At 38.6% G+C, this 25,279-nt stretch overlaps 1 pseudogene; it reads right to left on the bottom strand.

Moving 5' to 3' along the window:
• The window catches only part of LOC140507661 (tripartite motif-containing protein 49D-like), a 31,765-nt pseudogene extending 7,290 nt beyond the window's left edge, over positions 1-24,475 (bottom strand).
• Between the last annotated feature and the right edge of the window lie 804 nt (positions 24,476-25,279).

The following is a 25,279-nucleotide window of genomic DNA, read 5'->3' on the forward strand; positions in this document are numbered from 1 at the left end:
ATTTTTAAGGCTGCTAACCATCCAGTCCTCTGTCAGATGAGCTTTGTTCGAGGACTCACTGAAATGGTTACTAAAGAGATTGTCATAGAGGGAATGGGGTAGAAGGTGGGAAGGAGGAGAGGCAGAAGGCATGAAGCATGTCCAAGATCTGAACTGTGGATCCACAGTTAAGGAGGTTTGGAATCCAAAGAGGACCAAACAGACATGAACGTGTCAGACAATTTTCCAAGAAAGTGGGTATACAAAATAGGGTTAAATTTGTCTAAAAGATATATGTTCCAAATTGATTTATTTGGTCCAGTGTAAACCATTACTCCCTTAAATACCAGTGTTTGAGGTTAGCTTCAATATCTTTGATTTCTTTACAGTATTCCATGATTTTATTGCTTTCCAGAAATAGAAGTGGTTGTGTTCTCAAGCAAAGGACAATATGGTAATTCAGTTTAAATCTAAAGCTTTATTACTTTTTATTTTTGGAGGGGAGAGAGATAAAGAAAGAGAGAAGAAACAATATGTTTATGTATATTTCTTCTTTTTTTCTAGGAAAATTCTAAAATACTTCTAGAATGTGGTGTGGCTTATATTAATGCAGATTCTTCTGTAGAAGGTGAATAGTATTTTATATTAAGAAAGGGATTTAATTATTTATAATTTTGTAGGTTTTTTTTAAACAATTTTATTCCGCAGCAATTCAGATAATTGTGTGTAGAAATAGCTCAAAAAGAGAGAGGTTGTCATCCCCTAAGCACATATTTGTTGTTACTGAAGTAGGTGAGTCAATTGCTATCCATTCAGGACATTTTTGTCTGACATGTATATTATCATCCTCAGAGGTAACAGAGATATCAATCATGAAATTAAACCTAAATAGAGAAGACTTGACTCTGTAGCCCATGTAGCTAACATGATAGAAGACTTGACTTGGAAGCCAACTGTGATTTGAATAGGAAAATTTTATAGATGTTTAGAAGGATATAGAAAATGATACATTTCTACCTATTTTAAAATTCTTGGTAACATTTTTAAAAGCCTCTCAAACACTTTTATAGTACTCTGTAAACATAAAGACATTTTGAAAAATAAGGAGCACAAATGTTTTCTCATTGATGCTTTATGACTGTTTATTTTCAAGAACCTCATAGGTTCTAAAGAATCAAAGTTCTACATGACTCAAAAGGCCATGGAGAGAGGTAGGGTATAAGTAGGTAGTAACCAAAGGTGATCTGCATACAAGGGACATCAGTGAGCAAGTGTATAATTGGAAAAGGAGGGGACTGGTCATGTGGAAAGATTAAGGCATAATGAATGGATAGGCTAAGTCCTGCACTGGTACTCACAAGGTGTGATTAAAATCTAGAGAAAAAGCCTCCAGCTCTTAGACAGACAGACTGTTTAAAGATCTAAGGGAGAAGTTGGGTAAGAATTATACAGAATGAGAAGGAATGAGTGGGTTGCAATATGGGGAGAATATAAACATCTTCTCTTTTTATTGGGCTGCCTCCTAAACAAAAAGAATCAGAAGTCTGTCAGAAAAAATTTCAAAATAAGTTCATCTTTATGTTAGTCTTTTCACTTAGAGTCTCTAGTGTTTAGATACTGGAAAAGGAAAGCCACATTTTATTATTTTTGGTTTGTTTTAAGATGTTGTATACTTCTATTGCCATGTTTCAGGAAACTACACTTTGAGGATTGATTATACACTGCTAACATACACATTGGTATACAGCCTAACAAAAGAGGTAATTAAAAAGTCCTCTCCTATTTGTACCTAAATAATTTTGAAATAACTTTAGTTATAGAGTTACTATTTTCTTAAGGTAGCACATTACCCTATATAGCCAGTTTTATCCATTATTTCAGAACATGTCATTTATCACATTAAGATACCAAGTTTATCATGAAGGATGTAAACTAGTTTAAGCCTAGGGAGACCTAAAAGAAGTCAGAAAAACAATTTCAATATAAAAAAATGAAAAGATTAGTTAACCCAGGTATCTGTTTGGGGAACAAAAGGGCAGCATAGGGTATGTGGTTAGCATCTCCACTTCTGGATTCCTTCATAGAACTATTTTACCTTGAAATGAGTCCCTTTCTGTTCCACTTTTGCCCTTGAACAGGAACAGCTTTTTATAAATGTGTATGTTATCTCCCAAATCTGAGGGTTCAGGGAAGATGCCAAGTCAAGCAATCTTACATTGTCTTCATTTTAGGCTGAACTGAACTGTGCCAATATCATATAGTACTTTTTAAGATTTACAAAGTACTTTGTATACATTATCTTATATAACATCATATAGTCTTATGAGGGTGAGTACTACAATTATTGTTATACCTATTTTGCAGATCAAGAACTTGAAGATCAGAGAAGTTAATTCATTTTTTGATAGTCAATAGAGTTATTTTCAGGCATTATTTGAACTTGGATCTCTCCTGAAACTGGAGTCTAGCCTGTGCTTCCATTATGCTTATACTTTCCATTATGCAAATTACCAAGAAGTATCTGGGATGATACTCTAACCTGATCTATCACTAGAGTCAAAGTCAGTAATACTCAGTGCCTACTAAGTTCTAGGCACTGTACTTAGTAAGTGCTGGAGGTGCAAACAAAAGTATAAGACAGTCCTTGTCCTTAAGGAGCTCATAACGTAGTGGAGAAAAACAACACTGAAAAATGGGGGAGTGGGTGAGAACTGTAGCTGGGGTGAAAAATTATCTGAGCAGATGTGAATTACAAAGTTGAATTCATGTTGCAGCATAATGAGTTACTGAGGATTATGAAATACAGTATTTCAGCTGGGTAGGAAAAGACAAGGTGAATTCCCTGGGCACCCTCCTCAAATAGAGGGTCTGGGAAGAGCTCCTACATGTTTACCCACTCCCTCTACAATGAAAGACAGGGAATAGTCTGGGTGGGAGGAAGAATGAGTTTTAGAGTTGACTTCATCTTGCAGAATAATGAGTTTCTGGAGATCATGAAATCCAGGAGATCAGCTATATTAAATTGAAATTGCATCACTGTGAAATGATTATGACTTTCTGTTTAAGACATCCATTCAGCATATATTATTAAGAATCTTTTTTGTCCTGGATGCTAAAGGATTTATAAAATTGAGATGGTCTAGATAAGAAAGAACTCATGTGGACATTACACTCAATTAGGGTGGAAAAACACAAAGATAACTAAGACATGAAAATTACCTGGTAAGGGAATCAGAGTTGCAAAGAGGAGCGCATTCATCTATTTCAGAAGAAGCCACACTAGGAGTTTCTTTCTAGTGTCTATCCTTCATATTCTGGCAAATGAAACAAAGAATATCAAATTCCTCAGCTTCAGGTAGAAACTTCCAGAAGTCTGTTTTAGTTCCCAAGTAACTGGTGATTAATGATGAAGATAATTAATGTTAGATTTTTTTGTGTGTGTGGAACACATTATACAAATTGATTTTTAAATTTATTGGTATTTCATCAGGTTGAACTTTCAAGCATTTTCCCTCTAACAAGGGGTTATATGAAATAAATTTGCTATTAAATTTAAAGTTTGCACAACATGTTTCAAATTCATTATAATTGTAGTTGAAAACAGAGCTGGAAACACCTTATTTTTCAAACAAGCTGAAGTAGCCTAATGAGGGTTCACTACCTACTTAGACTCTAATTGAGTGCTGGAGACCATAAAGTGATATTTTTTTTTAGAGAATTCCCAACATTACAGCAAAGAATCACTGTTTCTCTCTGAGTCATTTCATCTCCAGCATGAGATGATTTTAAAAAAATGTTTCTAGCTCTTTCAGTCTCGATTTTGCAAAGTGTTTAAATTAAATTAAATTAAAGTTTTTAATCAAGTGTGTTTTAGAAAACATTTTTAACAATAAGGCTAGAGAAAGTGATGGAATACCAGTTGAACTGTTTAAAATTCTAAAAGATGATGCTGTTAAAGTGTTGCACTCAATATGCTAGTAAATTTGGAAAACTCAACAGTGGTCACTGTATTGAAAAAGGTCAGTTTACATTCCAATCCTAAAAAAGCGAAGTGCCAAAGGATATTCAATCTATCAAACAATTGTGTTCATTTCATATGCCAACAAGGTTATGCTTAAAATTCTGGGAGCTACATTTCATCATTATGTGAATCAAGAATTATCATAGGCTGGTTTTTGAAGAGGCAGAGGAACTACCAACCAAATTGCTGACCTTGATTGCATTATAGAGAAAATAAGGGAGTGTCAGAAAAACATTTACATCTGCTTAATTGACTACACTAAAGTCTTTGACTATAAGAAATTGTGGCAAGTCCTCAAAGAGATGGGAGTAACAGGTTATCTTACTTTTCTACTAAAAACCTATTTGCAGATCAAGATGCAACAATTAGAATTGAACATGGAACAACTAATTGGTTCAAGCCTAGAAAAAGGAGTACATTAAAGCTGTGTGATATTCAGTCATTTCAATCATGTCCAACTTTTTGTGAACCCATTTGGGGTTTTCTTGGCAAAGATACTAGAGTGGTTTGCCATTTCCTTCCTTAGCTCATTTTATAGATGAGGAAACTGACGCAGATAGGGTTAAGTGACTTGCCCAGGGTCACACAGCTAGTAAGTGTCTTTGGCCAGATTTGAACTTGGGAAGATGAGTCTTTCTGACTTCAGCCCTCATACTCTATTCATTCTGCCACCTAGTTGCCCTTGGCTGTATATTACAACCTTATTTATTTAACTTATATGCAAAGTATATCATGTGAAAAGCCAGATGCTGGGAGAAATATCAACAGTCTCATATATGCAGATGATACAACTTTGATGGCAGGAAGTGAAGAAGAATTAAGAAGCCTCTTGACAAGGTCGAAATGGCTGTCTTGAAGCTTAACATTAAAAAAATAAGATGATGGCATCTGGTACCATCACTTCCTGGCAAATAAATAGAGGGACAAGAAATATGAAAGCAGTGTCAGATTTCATATATTTGGGTCCAAAGATCTCTGTAAATGGTGACTGCAATCATGAAATTAAAAGAAACTTGCTACTTGGAAGGAAACCTATGGCAAGTCTGGATAGCATTCTGATAATCATTTAATATCAATTTAATAACCTCAGTAAGGGCCAGAGCCTGAATTTATCAACCAGAAGAACACAGACCTAACAGCTTCTTTGTTCTCTGTGTAAACTCAGAGAATACCTCTTCTTATATCCACAAGGCCAGAAGGGGCTGACTTAGCATTCTTTATGAGACCTTTAACCCAAGACACTATCTTGAATAATGGGATTTTTTTCCATATCTTAATATTCTGTGGACATACACTCTGTTATGGCATGTTCATGGTAAAGAAAACACAGATATCCTGGGTCATAATTTCAACTGACATTTTGTCAACTCTCTTATCTTATTGTATTTACCACCTACTCAATTAAGAAAATTCCTTTCTCATAAAATAGTTAATCATATATGGGGATCATAAAGTTGATTGACACCAACATGCTGAGTTGAGAATTATCCTAAAATAGATTTAAACCTGGTCATTCTTGTATCAGTCAGTCAGAAGTTTCCTTCAGGCTCCATGATCATCTATCTTCTATCTTTAAGGGAATAAACATGAATTTAGTCTGTTTGCCTCTTTTAACCAAAATCCCAGATCAACAGTTAATGCTGCCATGACAGATGGATGGCACTGATGGATGAGGAGAAAACAGTACCCTTCCTTGCCAACACCAAAGACTCAGGTTTCTCAGAATTCATTTTTCCTGGAGTCTTAACCTTGATGGGGTAAGTTCCTCTATTCCCAGAAGTCAGAAATTTCCCTTTAAAGCTAGCTCAGGGGGCAGGGATCAAGTCTGTGATCAAATACTCTGTATAGATTCCCTGGAAGTACAGATGGACCTCAGGAAAATTAGCACAAGTATTTCCAGTGCGAGTGTCAGTTAACTAAAGATAGCCCTAAATTAGGTTGGCCATGATGGGACTCTTTTGAATCACTCAAAATTACTTTATCTTAAAACCAAATTAAGTTTCAGGGCCAACAAAATATCTAGCCAGGAGTGGGAATGTTTGGGCTTGCTGAAATTGCTGAGGGAGAACAAAAGGAAGGAGTGTATTTCCTTAAGCCTCCCAGAGCTGCTTCAGCTCCACCCCAGTACTGGCTAACTCCCTCTAACCCACCCTCCCTTCTTGTCCAAGGGACTCAGCCTGTCCTTCCCCTTCACTCCCTCTGCCCTACTGCTCCCCTCCTTCCTCCCTCCCTTCCCTTACAGGCTCTGATCATGTGGAGAATAACTACACTTTGTCATTACCCCTCCCTACTTGCCTTCCCTTACCTACTCTAGGCCTGAGGAGGAAAACTCTGTTTCACTGCTGCTTCCTCCTCACTCTTCCCTTAAGGTCTTTGGTCTTGAAGAGGACAACTGCAATCCACTTACAGACAAGAGGCCTGAACCTAGTCCCATAGGACCTATACTTTTAAGGTGGTTGGTCAAAAGCTTCAGGGGCACCAAGGCTACCCACCTCCAATGATCTAGAGGTGCTCCAAGCAAAGGTTGCATGATCTATCCCTATTCTATCAGGTCTTGAATCCTTGCAAACTCCCCAACCCCCTTTCCTCAGGATGATGATGGCCAATTCATGATGGGGATTTCTAGCAAGCCTCTGATCCCCTCTCTCTCTGTCATTAATTGTGAACTTGTTTGTGTTTGTCCTGTTGTTGTCAATTATCTGTCAGTGTATGTGTCTGTATCTTACATATTATAAATGAGTCTATTATCTTGTAAGATTTCAAATGCAGGCAGCCAGAGATTTTTTTAAGGGCTGCAGCTAGGGAAACAAACAAGCAAAACTGTAAGACTTCTCCTTGTTTTTTCCAGTCTGGCTAATCTGAAATTAGATATAGCTGAAAATATCTTAGCAGAACCTGGAATTAATCATTAAAAAGTTTGGAAACTGATCTTTTGGGATTGCTGGAGAAAACTCCTGAGACCGTGGGTAGCTCCAGGAACTCACCCTTGCTAAAAACACTTCCTCCTAATCCTGATCACTTAGCATTCCCCACTACCTCCCCAAGAGTTAAGAGGGCAGCTCAGTATAGGGACTTTTAACAGCCACAAGGGTTTATGTTAACCCCTCTCATCCTAGATCAGATTAAGAGAAGAGAATTCTGGAGATTGTAGGGACAGCAATATGCCCAGACTGGCAGTGATCTTAACAGTCCTTTGCCCTTGAGCACCTTGTAGTCCACCCTTTTAGGCAAAACTTAAAAATGTTACTTAGGTCCTATATATTCTGCCCACCCTGCCCTAGGAGCCACAAACTGCCCCAGGCTCTATAAATTCTGCAGCTATGGGGGAAAGGGAGAGGCAAATGAGTCAGGCCTGTGTCAAACATTCCCTAAGCCCTGCCTCTGAGAATGATCATCACTGGGACACAGGCCTCTCTGCTCTTGGTAAATTTCACACTTCTCTGTTCCAGTTGCAAGAATATATTTTATCTTTATTTGACCTGTTTTCTGATTTGTAAAGAAAAAAAGAAAAATGATTGTTTTGGGATCAAGATGATATAATGATTATAAAATGTTTAACACAATGACTGGCATATGCATACAACATTATTATTATCTCCCCTCTAATTTAATGTAATTGTTAACTTTGAATTGGTTTTTGAATACCAACAATAATAGTATTAATGTCTATATGTGATAATCAGGAAATGTCACTGATGTCATCTGAAGTTACTGTTTGTGATCTTACTGTATTATATTGTATTTGTAAACTTCTCTTGGATTGTGAAGTTTGAGAGACCATTGGAAGGTAGAAGTGATGTTAAAAATTTTTAATTTGTATTTTGTTGTATATAAATTAGGATTTTAAAAGGAGGTGAAATTAGATAATTTAATATTTACTCTGATGGTAGATTTTTTTCATTTGAAATCTTGGTTATTATGAAAATATATACATAGTTTAAATTTATAGTTTCTACATATTAACAGATCTCTGCAAAATGAGATAGAAATGTATTAATATAAAGTTCTTATACCTGAAATGACTGAACAATACATTCTTTCAGAGGGAATAGTATCACATGAGGTTCTGATAGGTATTATAAATAGGGCCTTCCCTTCCATCCCTGCCCCCCCTCCCTACCCCTCCCCACCTGACCTGACAGCAAAACTAAAGTCCAGAGTGAAAGAAGAATCTTTTATTACAGTCCTTGCAAGAAGAGGGCGCATTCTCTACTATGAGAGAAGTGCTTGCCTTAAAAAAGAACAATATTTGTCGTGAAATCAGGAAAGCTTTCATTAATTTTTACATTCAGAATGAACTGGTACTTCCTAGGGGAGTACTACAATTATTCAAACTAATGCAAGCCTTCCTGTACTGTTCCAAATTTCAAACACCTCACTTCATGTTCTCTCTGATAGGCTTCCCCTCAAAGAGCTTATTAAGTCTGCACACAAGTTTCTGACCTTTTACCTGACCATGCTAGGCCACACTTTTGATTAACTACTATCATTTAAAGCTGGGAGGAGTTTTAACCCTATGGAAACAAAACTTATTTTTTGTTTCCCACCGTAGAGACCAAGGTAGACATAATTGGGACAAGAGGAGGTAGAAGTTGAAGTCCAGCTGTTTTGACTGCTTCATCAGTCAAGGCATTGTCCTGGCAGAGTATCTGAAGTATGAGACAGGCAGTACCTGCTAGAATTGGCAGAAGTCCCACTTGGGATTCAAGTAAAAAACTGCTTGAAATAAAACAACTTTGGCAAAGTTGCAGGTTACAAAATAAACCCACGCAAATCTTCTGCACTTCTATATATGTTACTAACAAAGCCCAACAACAAGAGATAGAAAGAGAAATCCCATTTAAAGCTAGAGTAGACACTGTAAAATATTTGGGAGTTTACCTGCTAAAACAAATCTAGGGACTATATGAACACAATTACAAAACACTTTTTGCACAAATAAAGTCAGATCTAAGTAAGTGGAAAAACATCAGTTACTCATGAGTAGGCTGAAACAATGTAATAAAAATGACAATTCTGCCTAAATTAATTTACTTATTCAGTGCAATACCAAACAATCAGATAATTATTTTCTAGAGCTAGAAAAAATAATATCAAAATTCATCTGGAAGAACAAAAGTCCAGAATATCAAGGGAAGTAATGAAAAGAAATGCTAGGGAAGGTGCCCCAGCTCTACCCGATCTCAAATTGTGTTGTAAAGCAGCAATTATCAAAACCATTCGGTATTGGCTAAGAAACAGAAGGGTAGACCAGTAGAGTAGGTTAGGTACTCAAGACACAGTAGTCTATGAATATAGCAATCTACTGTTTGATAAACCCAAGGACCCCAGCTTCTGGGATAAGAACTCACTGTTCGACAAAAATTGCTAGGAAAAGTGGATAACAGTGTGGTGGAAACTAGTCATAGAGCAGTGTCTGATACTGTACACAAGAATAAAGTCCAAATGGGTACATGATCTAGGTACATGATCAATAAAGATTGATACTATAAACAAATTGGTGGAGCAAGGAGTAATGTATTTATCAAATTTATGGAGAAGGGAAGAATTTTTGACTAAACAAGAGATATAAAGCATTATGAAGTGCAAAATGGATAATTTTGATTACATTAAACTGAAAAGTTTTTGCACAAACAAAGCCAATGCAACCAAGATTACGAGGGAAGCAGAAAACTGGGAAAGAATTTTTGCAACTAATGTCTGTGATATGGGCCCCATTTCTAAAATATATAGAGAACTGAGTCAAATGTACAAGAATACAAGTCATTCCCCAATCGATAAATGGTCAAAGGATATGAACAGTCAGTTTAAAGAGGAACAAAAGCTATCTATAGTCATATGAAAAAATGCTCTAAATCACTGATTAGAGATGCAAATCAAAACAGCTCTGAGACACCATATCACACCTATCAGATTGGCTAACATGACATAACAGGAAGATGATAAATGAGGGAGAAGATGTGGGAGAGTTGGAACACTAATTCATTGTTGGTAGAGCTGTGAGCTGAACCAACCATTCTGGAGAGCAATTTGGAACTATGCCCAAAGGCTTACAAAAATGTACATACCCTTTCACCAAGCAATACTGTTTCTAGGACTGTATCCCCAAGAGATCATAAAAATGGGAACGGGTCCCACATGTACAAAAATATTTATAGCAGCTCTCTTTGTGGTGGCCAAAAAGTGGAAATCAAGAGGATGCCTATCAATTGGGGAAGGGCTGAATAAATTATGGTATATGAATGTAATGGAATACTATTGTGCTATAAGAAATGATGAACAGGAAGACTTCAGAGAGGCCTGGAAAGACTTAGATGAACTGATGCTGAGTGAAAGGAGCAGAACCAGGAGAACTTTGTACACAGCAACAACCACAATGTATGAGGAATTTTTCTGCTAGACTTAGTACTTCATTGCAATGCAAGGACTTAAATACTTCCCAATGATCTCTTAAGGCAAAATGCCTTCCATATCCAGGGAAAGAACTATGAAATTCAATTACAGAATTAAGTAGATCATTTTCTTTTCTATTATGGTTTTTGTTTTGTTTTATGGGAAGATAGGTGGAAAGGAAGGAGGGAAAAAATGTAAGTTATATGGAAGTGATTGTAGAACACTGAAACCATGTGTTGAGGTTCAGGGGTGCTGGGGACCCTGAAATATCAATATGCCAGATCCTGCTCGAATGAATTTGACTCGTCTTCTTAAAGCTAAAAAAACCCAAAGGTTATTAAAACTTCGTCATATTGGGTTGACTCTTAAGGAGGCTAAACATTTCTAAGGGTTGTATTCACAAGCAGTCCAGATAGAATCTCAGCTACACAGAGTCTGAGCTGGATTGAATCTGAGCACCTTCAGAGAGGCAAGATGGAACTTAAATACAAAAAGACTGTAGGAGGGATCTGGGGGTGGTCTGGTAGCCCACTATGATGGGAGGACGGGTTTAGGGAGGGTCTTGAGAAGTCCAAGGAGGGGGTGACTGGTCAAGATTTGGAAACAGCTGGAGGCAATCAGGAGATATCAGACAATGGAGGGTTTGGGTGGGAAGCAGGTGGGGCAATCCAGAGGTATCAGACAATGGAAGGCCAGGCTAGAAGGCCAAGAGCAACAGATTTGAATATGAAAGGCCAGATTAAGGGGGAAGATTCAAGGGGAGTTCAAGGAGGTTCCCAGAGTGTGGTCCATATCATTAGGACTATCTTGACTCAGTGTTCACCATCTAATGGTCCCCAAACAGATAAAGAAGAGAAATACCTGTTCAATTTTCTTTGATAATATTTAATATAAAATTTTGGAATAATCTCTTTGTTCTCTCTGAAGCAAACTCAGAGAATGCCTCTTCCTATGTCAGCAAAAGCCAGCCAAAGCTGACTCTGCACTCCTTGGGAGACCTTTAACCTATGACATATCTTGAATAATGGGACTTTCCTTCATATCTTATTATCTATAGACACATACTATGTTATGACATATCTTGAATAATGGACACATACTATGTTATGGGATATTAATGGTAAAGAAAAAATAGGCATCCTGGGTTTCTATTGAACATTGTTTGCCCTTTCCTGCATCAGTTATCTGTTTGGGGCAGGAGGCCTGCCACTTACTAGTTGTGGGATTTCCTTACCACCTGGGACATATGTTTACCCAGCTTGGAATCTCAAGACTTTACTGACATTGCTTTGTTAATTGTCCTGTCTTACTGAATTTATGATTTGCTTAATTAGGAGGGTTTCTTTCTCACGGCAAAATGTACTTAAGACAGATAATTTCTGTACTAGGTAGTCAGAGACACCTCTGACTCCATAGCGCTATGTAACTGTTTTCTTTATGGGGAATTGATCAATTAATTAATTAAATCATAAAATGTATGCATTTAGCCATGTTGCCTTTTCTTAACAAAGTTTTCAGGTCAACATCTTTCATATTCTTATCTTGGTATTTTTCTGTATTATCTAGTTCTGTGAGTTAAGGAAGATTTGAAGATACTTTTCTACCAAAAAGAAAAAGAATACTGGTACTAGCTTAAAAGATTCTCTGGAGATATAAAAACTTAAGACCAGGTAGGAAATGGAAGAAACATTAAAGGATAGTTTAAAACAAAGATCAAAGTTCCTAAAAACATCCTCTCTCTTCAGGCCTCTACTTAGTGGCCTTCCCATTGTATCCTTGGTCATCTCCAGTCCTCCTGATGAATATATGGTCACTGAATCCAGATGGCACAGGAGGAGAATGTGAGGCTGGTGACCCTGCACAGCCCTCTCTCACTCAAAACAAAGTCGAATGAAAGTCATGTCATCATTTCTCTGATCTTCTTTGAAAACGAAGGATGAACACATCCTTAGCAGTCAAGAAACCTCTCTCTCCTTTCCCTGAACTCTGAGACTTTACAATATTTCTTAAGAATAGTGAAGTGTTCCACTTATATTTGCTTGATGCAAGGCATAGTATAGGTTTTCAACATTGTCCATAAACTGTACTGGTAAATGCATCTAACTTTTCCTGGTGGCCTGATTAATCAAAGAAAAAAGAATGGGAAAAAAAATGAGAATTTTCTTTTTTCAAAACTTTTAAAAGACATAGTTCATATCCCATTGCTTACTGTTTCAGGGAGGGAAGAAGAGAATTGGAAACACAAAACTTTACAAAAAAAAATGTTAAAAGTTGTTTTAAAAAAAAGACCTGCTTTCATCTTGGTATTGCTAATTGAGAATGCTGAGAGAGATAGAGAGAAAAAAGAGGAGATTCTTTTTCTATTTTCAGAAATGTATGTCATTAAGAATCTGACTAAATTTGACTTAAGTATAATGTATTCAACATCTATTTCAAAAATACAATAGAAGTGTGGTTCCAGTAATTTACATCTACTGAAATAGCTTGGTGGGTTTGATGAGGTTCAGACTCTGGGAACTTCCTTGAGCTCCCCTGGAATCTCCTCACTTTACCTGGCTTTTCATACTCAAATTGAGCTCCCCTTGTATCTCTCCACAGAACCTGGCTTTTCATACCCAAATCTGTGACCATTGTCTGTTACCTCTTGGTTGCCCCACCTGCTTCCCACCCAAACCCTCCATTGTCTGATATCTCCTGATAGCCTCCAGCTATTTCCAGCCTTTGACCCTCCTTGGATTCCCTCCTTGGACTTCTCCTCAAGACCCTTCCTAAATCCCTCCTCCCATCACCATGGACTACCAGACCCCCCCCTCCCCCCCAGATCCCTCCTGTACTCTTTTCTGTATTTAAGTCCCACCTTGCCTCCATGAAGGCACTCAGATTCAATCCAGCTCAGACTCTGTCTAGCTGGGATTCTATCTGGCCCGCTTGTTACAAATACTTAGGCTCCTTAAGAGGCAACCCAATTAGGTGAATCCTTAATAAACTTTGTTTTCTTTGGCTTTAAGAAGGCTTGAGTCGAATTCATTTGAGCACGACACGAACCGTCGGTATTTTGGGGTCCCTTCACCCCTCAACCTCATCAGGTTGGGAATAGGGACTGTCATTCCCTAGTGTGTTGAAATGTGGTGGAAGTAGGAAACAAAGTAGGAATTCTATTTCCACAGGGTTAAAACTCCTCCTAGCATTGAGTGATAGCAGTAAATCCCAGTTGCGACCTAGCATGGTCAAGTAAAAGGTCAGAAACTTGTGCAAAGGTTTGATGAGCTGTTTGAAGGGAAGCCTATCAGAGAGGAGAACATGAAGTAACGTGGTCAAGAGGCTTTTTCTGGCCAATAGATGGTATAGCAGGAAGTTCAAACTTGGAACAGTACAAAGGGCTTACATTGGTCTGAACAAATTGTAGTCTCCCAGTAATCTTGCTTGCAAGCTACCTGTTCATTCAGGGGGAATGAACATAAAAATATATAAAAAAAACTTTCCTGATTTCACAGCAAGTATTTTTCTTTCTCTAATGTTTCTCACAGTTGTGGGTTTGTTGGGCTCATTTCTGAAAGTAAAACTTGTATATAAGTAGTGATAATCATGTAATGTCCTTTTCGGACTTTAACAAGGGCCAGGGCCTGAACTAATCAAGAGCCTGATCCTAGTAGCTTCTTTGTAAAATACCTATGTCAATAAAGACAGATGGGGCTGACTTAGCATTCTTTATGAGACCCTTAACCCAAGACACTATCTTAAATAATGAGATTCTTTTCATATCTTAATATTTTGTGGACATATACTATGTTATGGCACACTAATAGTAAAGAAAACAGATATCCTGAGTTATAATTTCAATTGAAACTTTGTCAACTCTCCTATCTTATTGTATTTACAACTTGAATATTCAATTAAGAAATATCCTTTCTCATGGTAGAGTTAAACACACATAGAGACCATAAATCTGAGGGACACAGACACTCTTGGATTGTTCTAAAATAGATTTAAGCCTGGTTACCTTTGCATCAGTCAGAAGTTTCCTTCTGGTTCCATGATCATGTATCTGCTAGCTTTAAGGGAATAACCAAAATGGATTTTCATATCAGCTGGCCTGTTTGCCTTTTTGACCAAACTTCCAGGTCAGCAGTAGCAATTGAATCTCTATCACTCTTTTCCCTGAATGGCTAAAAACAAAATTATTGCTTTAATGTAAGAAAAGGTGATTTCACAGAGTAAAGAATGCTCAGTCCCAAACAGAGCTGAAATCAATCTAAAAGTTTTCTTTCCAGTGAGTCTGATGAGGATTGGAAAGGCATGGTGAGACCTCCCCAAAGACCCAGAGTAAGAGGAAGGTTGACTGGAATGAATTCTCATACACAGTTGTTCTTGAAGTCAAGGTGATAAGGATTTATTACACTTTTCAGCCGACCAGACTTCTTAGGGAACCTGCAACCTCACAGGGGTACAAGTTAAAGTTTGCATAGGATAGTCTATAGTAAAACCTATGCTAAATATGCTAACTAGGTGATTCAGGGCAGGATTAGAGAGAAGTTGTGGAGTGGTTAGCTCTTAAAGGAACTTTCACTTTTAGTATCTACTACTTAGGTATTATACTCAAGAGTTCTCGAGGAAATAGCCCAGGGCGAACTACATGAAGTACTGTTTTAGGCCTGAAACATCACTAAATCAACTGTCAAGGGTGACTGAAAAATACCCAGGCTGCCCTCATCAATGCCTTGTTAGACAAGATAAACATGAGGGAGTATACATATATGTAAGTCTAGGATACATATCAGTGAGTAGTCAGTGAGTAGTAAACATCTTTATGACCCAGGACACTGTTCAGCAAGTACACAGGTGCTTCAAACTAATAAATTCTATAGGTACAGCTGGCTACTGTATCAGGAAGAGAGATCTAGAGTAGGCTGTCCTTGGCCTGGGGAGAAACTGCCTGAGATAGTGTTTTGAGTCTAGAGAAAAATGTGATTTTTAGAACTGGGGTCCAAACACAGGCACCCAAACACCCCATCAAGTCCCAACAGAAACAAAAAGGGCACGTAGTTTCACTTTGAAGTATCAAAGCCTTGTTTGAAGCTTGAGAACTCCAAGAGCACAGATATTCTTCTATCCAGGTTGGAAAGAGGCTTGTCTAAGTAAACTCCAAATTATTTTGAAATTTCAAAATATCATTTTAAGAATGGATCGTTGTGATCTTCAGCCAATGATCTGCTCACATTTAACTGCCAAAGTAAATCAGAAATAAAGTGACCTTAAAAGGGATTAAGAAAGACCATGTATTTGCAAGCTGTTAAGTAAGGGAACAAATTGGAAATGGTTTACTTGAAAAAATGAGAGTCTGTAGGTAAACCTTGAAGTTTGTTTTCATCAGGGAAAAGTTATAGTTTTGCAATGATTTCAGGTATATAAGAACATTATGCTTATTTGCTTAAGAAAGATTCAGTGAAGCAAAGGAAACTAGTTCTGGCAATGAATTTGGATATTATTTAGAAATGAAGAGGTGAGGAACTGAGATAGTAGCATTGAAGGTGAGATTGAATCAACATGTGGAGAGAGAGGTATGTGAAAAAAATGAATATCAATAACCAATATATTGGAGATTCAGAGCCTTCTTCCAAAGTCCTGACTTTAAATTCTGTTTTTCTTCAGAAGGACATTACTGATAAAGAGAAGGCATTGACTCTCCTTATCCCAGTCAGTCCCCCGCCTTCCCCCCGCCCCCCGTCAGGGCCAGCAACCCTGAGAATCTTCCCTCCCTGTATATTTGTTGGTTTGTGTTGTTTTGGATGGAAGGCCATTCCTAGACTCACTTCTTAAACAGGTCTATTCACTGACTGGCCATTGCCTCACTCAAACTGAGGCCTGGGAAAGCCCTTAGCTTAAAATAACCAAGGTTCCCCACTGCATTGTGGGCCATCTCCAGTCATTCATCTCTATACCTGCCCACTGGACCCAGATGCAGAAAGTGAGGTTGGTGACTGTACAGCCCTCACTTACTCATACTCATTTCATTTGCAAGTCATGTCATCATCATCTTTCTGATATTAAGTTCCTCTTCAAGAATGAAGGACAAATCATACAACCACACACAAGGGACTGAATGTAGGCAAAGACTGGATTGTAAAAACTGGAGTGAATATTTAGTAATTGCATATATCAAGTTGGCTTCTCTATGAGTTAAGATTTTAATATCACTAATCAGATTATAATTTTGGGGGTCTTTATACTGCTAATGGTAAATATTTTGGGGAGCTGACCTTTGTAGAATTAGAATTCTTTCCAGGTTGGACTAAGGCATATATTTATATCAAGAACATAAGATAATTCAGTATCTATTTAAAGAAGTGTTTTGGAGAAACATACAAATCTGACATTGAATCAGCTCCCATATACATCTATAAACTAATTTGTCTCCATCCCCACCAAATCTTCCTTGGGCTACAAGGGTCTAGATGAGGAGTAAACTTATGTGTATCATTGACCTGTTTTGACAGTTTGTTTAAAAGTACTGGCATTTTTTCAAAATAATGTGGCTAAATGCCTAAAATAAAATAGATGTAAAACCACATCAGTACCTTTTCCAAGAAACGCCCTAAACGGGGTCACAAGAGTCCCACATGAATATCACCACAAAATATCCAAACAACAAAATGCCAATTATTCTTATCCAAGATGAGACCCCTTTAAATCTATCCACCAATCTTGAGGGTTTATGTATATAGAACCCCTGCTCTAGATTATTAATCCTTTGACTGACCAAAAATAAAAATGATAGGAATGAGTATTTTACAAGAAGAGAGGTTTATTAAATAAAACGGATTCAAAAACTTAACAGAAATACCCCAACCTCAAATGCATGTCCATTTGCACATACTGCTTTTGGAATAGAGGTAAAGAGGTGTAGCGTAGTTCTCTCCAAAAACGAAACCACTCAAAATGGTGATCATACAGGTACATCCTTCTTTGTCTACTATTACATCCTGAGACCAATGTGTTAGCAATTCTCTTCCATGGGTGGCCTCAGCTTTAACATTACCAGTTGTATAAACAGCTGATGTTTTTCCTGAGGAACCAGTTATAAATGTGATCGTCCTCTTTTTATCTTCAGATAAGTCATAGTAATTGAAGTTCTCCAGCAGTTTAAATCCTATAGGGAAGGAAAGATGTCAGTGTAATACAATAGGATTTCAGTCCTGAGTGAGAAGGAGACTGGATATTTGGGATCTCCAGAAAAAGAATAGACTGTAAATAACTATGCTATGGTTAGGGAAAGGGACATCATTTCTAGACAAGAACAAGACTGCTCTTTCAGGCATTTCAGTTTTACTCAAATTGACTCCACATACTATACCATTTTTACTCAAATTGACTCCACAGGTAATGACCCCATCTTTTTTAGCCAAAAGGTAATTTCCAGGCCTTTTAGGACACCCAGATTTTTCCTGACTTGGTCAAAAAATGAAAAGCTGCCTTTGCATTAACTAAGAGCCATCATAGAGCTGAAACACTGTTAATTAAGGGACCAGTATAATTAGCACGGGCTGCTGGTGCTGCAGTGGCTAGAGTATGAGTCCAAGGGTCAATCATCCTGAGGTCAAATACGGCCTCACTTCCTACTTGTATGACCCTGGGCAAATCACTTAACCCTGTTTGCTTTAGTTTCCTCATCTGAAAAATGAGCTGGAAAAAGAAATGGAAAACAACTAAACAACAAGAAAATTAGCAAAAACTACAGGGTTTCACTTTTCTTAAATCTTTCAAAGTAAATTGAATGGGCAAGGTCCTCAAGCTCTGCCTCTCCAAATTCTTTAGTTAACTTCACAGAGAAAGAAGACTGGGAGAAAATTTTGTCCACTTTGCCCTATTTACTGACTGGAGCAATGAATCTTTAAGGAACACATAAGGAGTGCTCTCCAAAAACCTGAACACTGATTTCATAATACAGATATTCCTGAAGATCTTCTCAATTCCTAGGCCCACAGCTGCCTAAGCATCAAGCAAAGACATTCTCCCATTGCCCCCACCTCAAATGAACAGATGGCAGCCCTCACAGGAGAGAAGCCATTTGTTCCAGTTTCAGGCTCCTTGATTTTGACTTCACTTCCAAAAGATCTAATAGGATGATGATAGATCTGCAAGTCATTTAGTAAAATATGCTTCCTACCCCATCCTCCCAGGCAGAAATGAGGAAACTTTGCCCCAAGTGAAAGTGAGTTCTTGAAGGTCATACAGAAGGTGTCGGGAATTATGTTTATCTAAAGCTTATACTCAGCTACACTCATAATTTATAGGAAAGACATACATAATTCCTTTGTAAAGGGCCCATTTGGGGCACTAAGAAATCTTCTATCTCAGTTTCATTTCCAGTTTCCTTCCACCCTTTAAGAATGAAAAAAGCCCTTATTATGCACTTACTATATGCCAAGCACTACACTTAGATCTCCTACTGCCTCCAGCCCACAGCAGAATGAGACCTCTCTGTGGTCCCATAGGCCCTCCCTTTGAGCAAAACCATCTACCAGGCTAGCTCCATGACTACCCCCAACAGAGGCCTGACTGATCAAATGAAACCCAGCAAGACAGAGCTCTCAATGACCCTCAATGAGTTTGCTCTTTCCCCACCTTGCTCTGGTCCCAGCACTCTACCCCAGGCCAGGCAAACTATTCTATCTTATGGCATATTCTAGGTAAATGTTTCTCTCTATACTAGGAGTCATTTCCAAGATAAGTTCATAAGGACATCATTGCCTAAATAGTAGAAGCATTCAAATACCATTCATCCAATAGGACCCTTGTGAGAAAAGTCCAAAAAAAAGATTCCTGCTCAAAGGGTTGATACTTACTGTGAAAGAATTTTAAGAAGTCAGCTACCTTAGTGATATAAGAAGTATCCAATCTTGGAATGAAACGTTTCAAATTGAGCTCTGTAAAACTCCTACAGGAAAGAGAAACCAACTATAAACAATATAGTTTGTGGCCTTCATTGTACTAAAGGCCAACCTTACCATACCCCTTTGGAGCAAATACACAAGCTCCTTCTCCTAAACCCCCTTCCCACCAGGCCCTAAATTAAACTGTGTAGTTATTTAATATCTAGATAGAAACATACCTTTCCATTGTTTCTATCACATCCTAGGGTGAAAAAAAAACCAAAGTCAGCATAGTTCATGAAATGTTTTCTCCTAAGACCTGGCCACAGCACCAAACTTTAAGGGCCATGGCATTCCAGCAGGGTAGTCAACTGCTCATTCCTCTTATTTTCCCTATTTCAACTTGGGAGACCTGGGTTGTGGACACAAACTTTTTGCCCATGCCAGCAGGAGTTTGAGAGTTACCTATATTGTGCCATCAGAAAGCTCTGCTCGCTACATGTTTTTCTCATGATGTAAGAATACCCTTTCAGGTTTTCTCTACCACAGTGAGAAAAACAAAAGGGGAAGAAGTATTGATGATCTTTAAAAACCTCATAGGAATGAATGGGTTTATGATGGTACCATCTTTGTAGGAAGCCAGAAACCATAAATGCTTCCAGTGCTTCTCACTCCAGATGCTGCCTGTATATGTGAGAGATCCAAGGTAGAGGGGAAGAGCTGCTGAGCATCATCAACTCTTTGTAACCCTGTTTCCCAGACCAACACACAGAAGTATCCCTCCAGCTCTCACTTATACCAAAGGATAGAATAGTGTGGTACAGTGAATAGAGCATTAGATCTGGAGTCAGGAAGACCTAAGTTGAAATTCAGCCTCAGATACTTATTACCTGTGACACAGGCAAGCCACTTAATGGCCCCTCCCTCCCATATATTCAGAAACTAAAAAAAATAAGAAAAATTGAGAGATAGAGTGGCCCTGGTCTCACCTGTAACATTTCCAGGTCTGGTTTCTGACTCTTTTCCTGCAGCTCAGCGATTATGTCTGTTATAAATCTGCTTTTTCTGGCTATCATAGCCTCCCACTCCTTCTTTTGCTCCAGGATTTTACATTGTTGGATAGCTTCTGTCTCCTTTAGTTTCTTATAAAGCTCGTTGAATTTCTCCTTTATTTTCTCTAGAATAAGTTCCTCCTTTTCTAATTTCTTCTCTTTCTCCTTCATGTATTTAAGGATTACCTGAACTTTTTCCTCAAATGATTTTTTGGAAACATCTCTGGAGTCCTGCAGAGAAAGATATTAAATGATATATTAGGGCCTCAACAATCTCCCTTTCCCTGTGTACTATTATTGAAGAAACTGAGGCAAACAGGGTTAAATGACTTCTTTTGCCTGGTTCACACAGCTACTAAGTGTCTTAACCCAGATCTGAAATCAGGTAGATGAGTTTTCTCTTTCAATGTGGAGATAGGGATAAATGGATAGATACAGAAACAGATATGGATATAGAGATACAGAGAGAGGAACAGACATTGATTTAGACATACCTATGAATAATGTCTAAGGATTTTCCAACTCTTAAGTTGGGGTCTTGGGCCTGATAAGACAGTGAAGCAAACTATTTCAAGTTGTGTTTATCATCTATTTTCTTCTAAATAACTGACTGCTATCATGGGAGGTTCAAGGTATGGCACCTACTAATAGCTGTCCAGAGAAAAGACTTGTCTCTTCATCTCTGGATTACAAACTTGGTACCTCAGTTCCCAAAGACATCACTGCAGCTGTCAGCTCCAAGAAGTCTACCATTGATCCCACTCTCCTCTTTGATTATGCCCCTGGTTCCCAAGAACCCAGGTTTCCCAAACACAATGACAAAATGTGAATTTAAACTTGACTGTAAATTCCTTGACAATTATATTGGCCTCAAGGGTATTCTGGTTTAGATCTTGTCTCCCTCTCTTTTTCAATACCATAGGGAGCCAATGATTGTTGAATTAACTGTATTACCCAGGTTATGCTAAAGGGGTTTTTTTGGCTGCCATTTCTATATTATTTGTTTCAAGGAAAAGCACCTTCTGACATAAGTCAGAGCCATCATGCCCAAAAAAATAAAAAAGAAAAGAACATGTCAACTATCATCATTCCCCTTTTATCAACCAGTAGTAGTACTGTGACCAGGTAAGTCAACCAGGTAGCAGCACAAGGCAGGCAGGAGCTCAGGGACAGAGAGTTCTTGACATCCTCCAAGACCTATTCTCTTTGTACTTCCTTCAAAGGCTGTGAAGGTCCTTTTCTTGTCACTTGACATGGATCTCCCAATCAGCACTGACATTCAACGACAATTTTTCTAGTTGAAGCAAGGTTGTATTGGAGGAGTCATTAAAAGGGACCTACTTCTCCATCCTGTCAGAAGCAGTGACAGTCACAGAGGAAGGCTACTTGTTGATACCAAGGACCAGGATTTTTTCTACCACACACTTGCTATGGTAATGACCGTTTCCCTCTGAATAGCTGGAGGACAAAACTCCATCACCAAACAAAAATTTCCTATGAAGGAACTGCTTTTCATGGAGGTTTTGGAAGGAATTGTCCATCATCAAGGTGGATTTGTGTGTTGTGGAACTCTTGGTGTCCAGAGCAACACAAGAGTTCATATGGGAGATGGGTCATCCACTCTGCCAAGTTCTGTGGAAATGTTGACTTTTCAATATTATGTTTCACTTCCTTATCTAATGTATCTAATTTATGTGGATGCTACTGTATTTGTAGGCATTCCTTGACTGGAAATCTAAAATACTGAAGGACACCTAGTAACTTGATTCTTGCCCATAAGGGTGATAGTTACATGTTTACCTGAGTTAGCCATATAAACAGGAAAAAAAAGCAGTAAAATTGTGCTCCCAGCTTTCCAGTCTTTCAATCCTTATTGCCTTCCATATATGCTAAGATCCAGTGACAATGGATCAATCTCCTTGCTGCTCCTCCAACAAAATCCTTCTCCAGAATCTAGCAGCTGGGTGGTGCAGTGGATAGAGCAAGAGTGCAGGAGTCAGGAGGACTTGAGTTCAAATCTCACCTCAGACACTTGACACTCACTAGATCTGTGACCTTGAGCAAGTCAATTAATAGCCTCATCCTGGGTTATCTCCAGTGATCCTGATGAATATGTGGTCACTGGATTCAGATGACTCTGGAGGAGAAGTGAGGCTGGTGACCTGTACAGCCCTCCCTCACTCAAACCAAAGTCAAGTTCAAGTCATGTCATTATTTTTCTGATGACATGATTTTCTTCAGCAAGGGAAGGATGAACACATACATCTCCAGACTCCATGAATTCTCACTGGCTGCCCCTCTCCAGGAAGCTCTTACTTTTCATCTCTTGCCTCCTGGCTTCTTAGCTTCCTTCAAGATCTAGCTAAAATCCTGCCTGTATCTAAAAGAAGCCTTTTGTGATCCCCCTTAATGCTTTTCCCTCCCCTCTTTGATTATCTTTAAATTTGTGTAACCTGTTTGTACCCATTTCTTTTCATATTGGCTCTCTCACTAGTCTGTGGATTCTTTGACAGTAAGGACTATTTTGGGCCCTTTTCTGGTATCCAATTTTGATAGTATTGCCTGAAATGCACTAAGATCTTATTATTATTATTATTATTTTTGTTTAAGGCAAGCAGGGTTGAGAGATTTGCCCAGAGTCATATAGCGAGTAAGTGTCTGAGGCTGAATTTGAACTCAGGTCCTCCTGACTCCAGGGTCAGTGCTCTATCTACTTCTCCTAGCTGCCCCTACTTACACTAATGCTTCTGGATTGGCTAGCATTAAGAACTATGATGTGGAAAGATAATCTGACTAGTTTCTCATCCACTTTTTTCAAGGTCAATTATAACCAGCCACACTATTTCATTAGCTAAGTCTTGACTTTACAAAACATTTATCAGCTGACTCTTTTACAGCAGGTTAATCACCCAATCCAACCCATCACCCCCCACTTTCCTGATTTGAAGGATGGAGAGATCTGAAGTCGAACACCACAGACCAGGGAGCTAAAATGAAAAGGCAGAGACAGAGGTCAGCTTCAGCTGGAGACAAACAAGTAGCATTAGATTTCAGGTCAGGAGACTTTTGGGTTTAATTCAGTGTTTCTATACTCTTTGAGCAGCTAGGTGTGGCAGTGGATTCAAGTGTCTGAGTCAGGAAGACTCATCTTTCAGAGTTCAAATCTGGCCTCAGACACTTACTAGCTGTGTGACTCTAGGCAAGTCCAGAATGTTTGACAGTTTCCTCATCTGCAAAATGAGCTGGAGAAAGAATTTGCAAACTACTCCAGTATCTTTGTGAAGCTCCAGCATCTTTGCCAAGAAAACCAGAGAGTGGGATGCAACCAAATACTCAACAAAACACCATAGTCATTAGTAGCATGAATAAAGGCAAATGACAAAATGTGTGTGAGCCTTAGTTTTCTCACCTTCCAAATGAAGCTCATAATGATGGGATGCTTTTACATTTTACATTTACTCAAGTTATTATTACGGGAGAGAGATAGACACTTACATTGCATTTGATAATCCGTTCCAGGGCTCTTTCTTCCTCTTTAAACAGAAGTTTCTGAATGTCTTTTAGATGATTGTTCAAGATTGTCAGATACAACTTTATTTTTTTCTGTTGGAGAAATGAATAAGCACAAATCAGGAAATGTGTGCTCTAGGTCTGAGGCCCATGGAATGTGTGCAGGTGCAAAACTCATTTCTGTTTGATTGACACATAGGGGAGAGTCCCAGCAGGAAAGGGAGAAGGTGCTTGTGCCCCCTCCCCCCCAATATACGTTGCATATAACTGGGGATGTAGGGATATGGGAACAATTAAACTGAGCATGGAGGAGTCACTGCCAAGGGATTCCTCAAGTCACCTGGTGGATTTCTCTTGCCTCTTACATAACTCACCCTATAGCGCAGAGCAGCCACAGGAATGGGCCAATGAATGTGGTACTCATGATCCTCTGATTTAGAGCAGGTCCCACACAGCAGGGTCTTGCTCCTATCACAGAACAGCTTCTGTTCCTCCCTGTGTATCCCACACATGCCTTCTCCTTCAGGGTGCATGACAATGTCATGTTGAAGAGTTTTCAGCTGGGAGAATTCCCAGCATGAAATGCAGCATGAAGATGAAGAGGATTTCTTCCAGAAGCAAGGCATGCAAACTGTATGTCCACAATCCATGGTAATTGTCTTACTGGTTTCATCCCAGCAGTTAACACAGACATAGGCCTCTAAATCACCATCCAACGTCCTGAAAAGAGACAATGAGGCAGGCTAAGGCTGTTTCTCTAGCTAGCTCTCTTCTTTTCCTCTCCCCATCCTTTTTCCCACTCCTCTCTCCACTCTTTCCCCTCCAAACATATTTCTTGAAACAACATAGCAAAGTAATAATGGGTTTTCCCCCATAAACTTGGGGCAAATGCTCCCCAAAATATACACAGCCATCATTAGAGGAGTGGGCAGAAGTACCAGACACTTTGTAGTAATATCTATCATTAATATAAAATGTCAAGGGACTTTCCTCTATTAATATTGCTTGATGCATTATTAGGGAAACTAAGGATGAGAAATTACATGGCTTACCTAGGTTCAGGGAGCTTGTTAAAATATGAAATAGAATTCAAACTCAGAACCTCCTGATTCCCAGGCATAATTTATACCTGGTGACCATAGTGACCACCTAGTACTTCCTACTTTTATGGGTAGAGTCATATAGGCTGGAAGCACCTTCCCCAGCTAAATAATGGCTTCAGTTCCTTTCACCACAGCTAACTCTCTAAGGCTGTAACTAGTAGAACAGGTTTCAGTCTGCATTGGTGAAGGTTAAAGAGGTTGTTTCCTTCATAGAAGAAATCACAGGTTCAGACCAAAAAGCAAAGACACAAACAAAAACAATCGAAAGCACTCAGTGCATTGAGATTTAAAAGAAAAAAAAGATGAACTTGCAGACGTGAACTTTTAAAAGTGTAATTATTGACCTATCTG

Source organism: Notamacropus eugenii, chromosome 5, assembly GCF_028372415.1.
Source record: "Notamacropus eugenii isolate mMacEug1 chromosome 5, mMacEug1.pri_v2, whole genome shotgun sequence".
Taxonomy (NCBI): domain Eukaryota; kingdom Metazoa; phylum Chordata; class Mammalia; order Diprotodontia; family Macropodidae; genus Notamacropus; species Notamacropus eugenii.